At 43.2% G+C, this 6,000-nt stretch overlaps 1 protein-coding gene and 1 long non-coding RNA gene across 2 annotated transcripts in view; one reads left to right on the forward strand and one right to left on the reverse strand.

Annotated features, from left to right (window-relative positions):
* The window catches only part of LOC112153169, a 138,889-nt gene that overhangs the window by 28,658 nt on the left and 104,231 nt on the right, over positions 1–6,000 (reverse strand). The window lies entirely within an intron of this gene.
* tenm1 (teneurin transmembrane protein 1) overlaps positions 1–6,000 on the forward strand; it is a 248,939-nt gene that overhangs the window by 7,747 nt on the left and 235,192 nt on the right. The gene's annotated exons all lie outside the window — the stretch shown is intronic.

Below are 6,000 nucleotides of genomic sequence, written 5' to 3' on the forward strand. Positions count from 1 at the left end.
TGTAGTGAGCATTGATGCACTGTTTTGGAATTTTGGAATTGTAGATTCAGACAGCACTACAAAATGGTAAACACACTATGTAGTACAGTATAAGGAATTTAGACATAGCTCTCCCTTTGGATGGCTAAACTTAGGGCTAGAGAGAAACCGTAAGGGAAGAACTACTCTCACTCTGCAGAAACTATGCAATAGAAAATGACAGTTTTTTTGATTTTGGCAAAAACTGCATCAACATAATGAAAAGACCACTTTGAAAAATAAATCAAAGGATGATCTGAGTCGGTCTTAAAGTTTTAACACATGATTTTAGACAGAAATACTCTGCTGACATGACTGTTGAGTTAACATGAAAAAAACAACATGTGCCCTTGTGGGATGTGCAGGTCATGTTTGCTGTTACATATTGTCATGATTTGCCAGTTCTTTTTCTTTGCTTCTCAGCCTGCTTGGAAATCAGAGGGCTTTAGATCAGAAAAGACTAGAGGTGGATTTCATGAATAGAAAGTCTGCTAAGAAGCAATGGGAAAACTGCTGTACCATAGTCAAGATCTGAAAGAAAAGAAAAAAAGTTTTAACTGCGGTTGAGATATAAAAAGGATCTTTGAAAAGTTTAAAGCTTTTCTACTCCTTGGCTCTAGGCCACACTCAGAGGGCATGAATTGTGTAGAACCTTATGGATTTCTTCACACTGTTCAGGCATGCAGTGCCAATGTGGGGATTTGAGCCATGTCCACTATAAATAGTCAAATTGTCCAGGATGACTTCCCTACCCCTGACAGCTCCTGACAGGAACTGATCTTCTCCGTGAGCGGGTGCACACTCTATATTTCTTGCCTCTCAGTCATGCTCTCCTTTTAAAGCGTGCGGGGACACAGTGAAGATTGCTGAGCAACTGTGTCACACATATGACTCGCAGTGTACATTAACCTTAGGTGCAACTGTGTGTGGAATAATGAAGGTATAGAGTGCACCGAGGGCTGGAAGGTAGAGACACTGCCGCAGAACAGAAAAGAGAGCGAATGAGAGTTCACACAACATTGCCTTCTCTAAAAAGGCCAGTAAAGACTATGTTGATTCTCTATAGTGTGTGGGTGTTCAAGGGTGTTGTTTGTCCGTAACTGTAAAACGCTATAAGTATGTGTAGGCGCAAGGGCAGCGCCTGTGTGTCTGTCTGTGGCTGATTGTCAGCGTGCGTTTCATCTTTGAAAGCTCGCCAGGATGCCGCTCGTATGACGGGTTTCAGGTTGTGTGTGTCAGCGCTACAGTACGTGTTCTGCTGGTAAACTCCGCATTAGCAGCAAGAGATTTCAGGCTCGGTCAGCTATGAAAGCGCAACTACGTGACAAAAGTGCCTCCGCCTCCCATAGATACCAGCTAGCCCTTATCCGCTAATTAAAACCCTCTATCGCTCCATGTCTCACTTGACAATCTCTCTATCCTTCAATTCCCCCCATTTTCACAGTGAAATCTCCCAATCTCTCATTATCTTTCCATCACTCTCTTTATCCTCGATCAGCATTCAGCCGTCTCTCCTCTCAGCGGGCGCCGAGGGCTCCCTGTAGGCGGTGCGCTGTTTTGTTGTGTGTTGGGTGGTCGAGATGTAACAGGGTCCAGTGGGTCCTTCAGGGTCTTTCGTCAAAGTAGTCTCTGTCATATGCCTGAGAAGCCTTGATGGTACTAACGAGTGGAAAGGAGCCACATCCTTCCCTGCACACACGGCATACAGTACACACCCTCACTCTTGGAGAGGCGTCTCTGACAGCTTACTGTTTTCTCCCGTAGGACCAGCAGCCCGGATCCACATTTTGTAGGAAGAAACCGTGTCTCTGTTTTCTTCCAGTGATTAAGCTGTTGTTGCGGGAGACAAAATGAAAACCTGCAAACACCGATGGGGATTGTCAGGACTCGACTCGGGAGCATCTGCGACAATAGGCTGGTGCTGTACTACGAAACCTTTGTCGAAGTTTCTCTCATCATTTCGGCGGCGCTCGAAGCCTGTTCAGTGAGCGGAATTAGCTTATCCCTCTACAAACAAGGGTCAATGAAAAGTGAAAAGGCCCCTGCCAACAAAGAAAGCAGTTCCTCACACACTGGGGGTCTCCAAGCTGTTATGGAAATAAAGCCTTCTTTGCATTGTGGAAATGTATTCATAATGCTCGGACTATACTGTATCAATAATCTGAAGAGCTAATATTGTTGAAAGGCGCTCAGCTCTTCTTTATCCTCCTTGTTTATTTACCAATGTGAAACCCAATTTGTCTGCCTCCGCCTGGTCCCAATCTTCTCTGCGCCTCTCTTTTCCCCTCATTCCGCTTGCTCTCTCTTCTTGTTCGCTGCAATTTTGGTACAATTTCAGTACAATCACTTGAGATTGGGAAGTGAAAATCGGTTTTGACTCGTCCTCATGCTCCTTGCCTTTACTGGTGATCTGTGCAGGGTTGTTTTCTTTGTTGTGGTTGGTGAACATATGAAGGACCCCGCCCCCCTCTGGGGTTACTTGGAGTGTAAATCCTGTTAAAAACAACTGTGGATGTGAGCCTCTGTTGCTTCTCTAAGCAGATTTTCCAAACCACCACACCAGTCTATCGTTGCACATCTCCCAGAAATAAATTGATGGGAAGTGGTGTGGATGAGTGGGAGGGTTAATATGGTGGACAAATGGTCCCATTAGATATTATTACATCAGCATAGCTGCGGATTATCACTCTTGTGTGCGTTTGATCGGGAAAGAAGTAATTGCAGAAGTGGTTAAGAGGACAGCAGAGAAACACGTAAAAGGTTTGCTGACATTGCTTACTCTTTGGATTTTTTTTACACAATATGTGGAATAAAAAATGCTAAATTTTAGGGGTGTAACTGTCATGTTATTGCTTTATAAAAAGACTCTGAGGCACTTCTATCTGAAGATTTATACTTTATTCTCCATTTTTACCACGTAGCACAAACACCATCAATTAGCCAGCTCCCCCTAGTGGCTCCTCCACTCATGACATTACCTTAACAATGGTTTAACCCCAGCATGGCTGATGGCACAGCAACAGTTCATTTTATTTGATTAATCCTATATTTGATGGTTGATATAATTCAGCTCATTTTGAACGATCCGATTCCCTGACCTAAAATTGATTATATATATATATATATATATATATATATATATTATATTATCTTTAGCCAAAAATTCAATCAGTGTGACAAATACCTGGGTACCGAACAGAACCGATGCAGTTTCTTGTATTTCCTGCAAGATAAACAAGTGTAAATTAAATATGTGTAAAAGCCAACAAGTAAACACGAAACAATGACAAATCCATTCATATTTGAATTTCGTATGCTGTTTATATCAGATATTCATGACAACTTTAATTGAAAAATAAACTGCAACTAAAACAATATAGGTACCTGACATTTCCACTGTAGTTTTTTCAACATAAACTGAACATTATTGGAATATTCTACCACACTGTATGGTTGCAAGTCTTTGCAAATATAAGTGTTTCCACAAATTAGACTGTAGTGGGGGCTTGATCAGTTTTTGCTGCCATCATATGTGTTGTCCGCTGTGATGGCACTTGGTCGTTTATAGCAAAATAAACCTACCATGCCTTAATCCAAATGGTATTTTCCAATATTGATTATAATCAATTTATTTCATTTTGAAACTTGCCTCAGAAATATATCTGGTTGGATCATAGGGATATACATTGATTAAGGTGATTAATAGCCGTCTATCAAATTCTACATAGACACTTTTATAGGATTTGTACAGTTGTGATTTTTTTTATTTTTTTTTAAGGCAAAAAGTCTTCTCTGACACTTGTTTCACCCCTAGAGTACTTATATCATGGTGAAACTAAGAGCAAAGCTTTTAGGTGCTTCTCCAAGGCAATCCTCTGTGGTCTGTGCAGTCCATTGCTCCACAAGCAGATAAAAAAATGATGAAGGCATTGCTACAATCCGTGCAAGTAAGGTTTTGCATGTTTTTTTTTTTTTTTCTGTTTTAAACTTTCATTTTGGAGCTAATTATTTCAGTGTTCTCAGATCTTAACAGGGCTTTTCTTGTTTGTTCCATGAAGTAGCCCACAGCCAAGTTCTGGTGCCCGCTATGCCCCAAGGTGTTGTTGCTCAGCTGCACAGCTAGGCTGGGGTTGTGCTCAGGTGGCACACGCTGACTTGTCCTGAAGAACGCCTGTGTGCCTTGTTTGAAGTGAGCTTGACTCTAGGAAACAACCTCCAGGTTTCAACATCAAAACCCTGAATCAAACCCCCTAATGGGCACCCTACTGTGGGCAAGAATTAACAGGAATAACCCCCGCTAGCAGGCTTACTCCTCTAAATGCGGCAGCCTCTGAGGACAAGGTGGAGGGTGGAAAGCATGTAAGGTTTGGGGAGGAGACGAAGCCAGGATGTGGAGGAGGGAGGAGTAAGAGCAAAAGGTGAACCGATTCAGAAAACAAAGGGATCGCAAAGAATTTTCACCGCTGGAAACGCTTGTTTTCATATTTCACATTCAAGCAGGACAACATGTAAACAAATTGCTCACAAGACAGCCTGCATGCCGTGTGTGAGTGCACACGGCGGGGGGAACAAGATGGAGCACCATTGTGCTGCATTGCATGATTTCATTCTTGCATGTAAGAATGTGGCAGGCGTAAAACGGAGCAGAGAGCCTCTGCGGGACAGACAGCAGTCACCGCCTGCAGCAAGCTCAGAGCTCACAGGGTAATGTATACCTGCTCCTTGCTGTACCAGAGAGAAGGTGACACCAGTCAATCCCATTCTGACAGGGCAGCTGAGATAATAGCAGGCTTTGATTCCTTGCAATAACTCCTGTCAATCAAAATGAAAAGCGTTGTGATTGCAGGGAACCACAAGCATGTGCTGTTAGAGCTCACTGTACACTGTAGTACGGCTACTGTAATTGGACGCAACATGAGGCTTGGTATTTCAAAGCAGTTGTTGTTTTATTTTTAAGAGCAAAGCAGACATGAAGCGAGCCAAAGGCAGGTGAGGAGTTTTGGCATATCATAGACGCTGTGATGTCTGCAGGGAACAAAAGTGAGATGAACACACGAACGACGTGGCCCATTTTTCTGACTGCTTGCCGTCAGGGGTCAGTGGGTGGTCTGCCTGTCTGTGTGCAAGTGCGTGCACTCGGGGAATGAGGAGGGTGAGCGCAAGGCCACAGGAAGGAGTCTTTCAGGTGGAATAAAAGCATTACTGCAGCAGTGGAAAGGTCAGCTGTAAACTTGTATCAGACTGGTGGTGATCACCCTTTGCTGCAGATCTCTGAGGTATTGAGCAGGCACGCTCTAATGGCTTTGATATATGGACTACAGGACTCCCTGAAGAGGTCAATACCATAGCACTTTGTCTCTATGAGCAATGACCCTCTCAAGCTCCATTTAGAAGCTTTATAACTGCAGGAAATAGGCTGGAAAGGCCTCAAGCAGTGCATGGTGAAAGAGAACTAATATGAATTAAGCATTTTCTAATCACTTCTTCTGTGCTCCAATCATCATCCCAATCAGTCATTAGTTATGGTGGCATAAGTGTATGACGCTGGACGTTATCAGAAGGAGACTCTGATGAGGTTGAGAGAGGAACAAGTGATTCCGAGCAGAAACGAGTTGATTTATCATCGTCCCCTTAAAAGAGGGCCGTGTCACTGAAAAGCCTGTTGTCAAAAAGTGTTTCATCATCACTTCACTGTGATGGCGACTTCCCAGGGTTTAATGACACCAGTCACGATGACAAATTTGATGATTTATAGGTGGCATATCAACGGTTTTCATTGAGAGATAAAGCTAATCCAGACTACACTTTCTCATCCCCTACTCGCATAGTTTGGGCCCCCCCTTTGTGTGTCCACAACTTGTCAGTTTTTGACGTGTTCCCATTAAATCATTGGGACGCGGTACTGGACGCGGAACTGGTATCAAGTTAGTAGGGGTGTAACGGATCACAAAATTAATGGTTCGGATCATCTCACGGTTTTAG

The sequence above is a fragment of the Oryzias melastigma genome, linkage group LG10 (genome assembly GCF_002922805.2).
Source record: "Oryzias melastigma strain HK-1 linkage group LG10, ASM292280v2, whole genome shotgun sequence".
Taxonomy (NCBI): domain Eukaryota; kingdom Metazoa; phylum Chordata; class Actinopteri; order Beloniformes; family Adrianichthyidae; genus Oryzias; species Oryzias melastigma.